The 785-nt window shown below is 34.1% G+C and overlaps 1 pseudogene; it reads right to left on the minus strand.

Annotated features, from left to right (window-relative positions):
* Window positions 1–785, minus strand: part of LOC107600800 (cytoplasmic dynein 2 heavy chain 1-like) — a 46,065-nt pseudogene that overhangs the window by 9,139 nt on the left and 36,141 nt on the right.

Here is a 785-nt window from a genome sequence, read left to right on the forward strand (position 1 = left end):
TACAATGTTATCATGTGACAGCGGCAATGATGACATCATAAAGTTTCGTATTTGCATACTGAACTGTCATTGGTCATCTTTTTTTGCATGTAATCACACAGAAAATGGCAAAGTTGCTGCATTTCATTTACACATTTATTTCAGTTTTATTTTTAGTCATTTTAGCAGTTCAAGTTGGCAAGGCAACATATCTAATTTAATAAGAATTGTAATCTTTGAAAATTATGTTTTAGATTTTTTTCAAATACTGAAACCCATTTTTAATAGTTTTAGTTAACAATAACAACACTGCAAAAAATAGAAGGAAAATTAACTATGATTTATTATGAATTGTTAACCTAAATTTAGCTAAATTTTTCATCCTCTGCCTCGAAAACACTGCTGTTTGCTTCAATAAATACAAATCTACTAGAAAATATTCTCACAAATACAGTAAAATGTGACTGAGAACATTTGACTGGATTCCAGCTAGTCAAAAAGGTTCATAAATAATGTCATAAAAATTGTGTATAGTTGTCTCTAAAAGGACTTGGGTGTAAAAGGCCACCTCAGAAATATGGTGAAAATATGGTGTGAATGTACTTTGTCTGTCAGCGCATTATGATCTCCACCCCACAGGAAACAACAGTCTCTCTCTCTCTCTCTCTCACACACACACACACACGTCTTTGATGTTGAGGAATGTCCTGCTCAGCACAATGTTCTCAAAACACCTCTGACCCTTCATGATCTCTGCAGAAACACACTCACACACTCTCACACACACACACACTCACTCACACACA

Source organism: Sinocyclocheilus grahami, unplaced genomic scaffold, assembly GCF_001515645.1.
Source record: "Sinocyclocheilus grahami isolate Dianchi unplaced genomic scaffold, SAMN03320097.WGS_v1.1 scaffold292.1, whole genome shotgun sequence".
Lineage (NCBI taxonomy): Eukaryota > Metazoa > Chordata > Actinopteri > Cypriniformes > Cyprinidae > Sinocyclocheilus > Sinocyclocheilus grahami.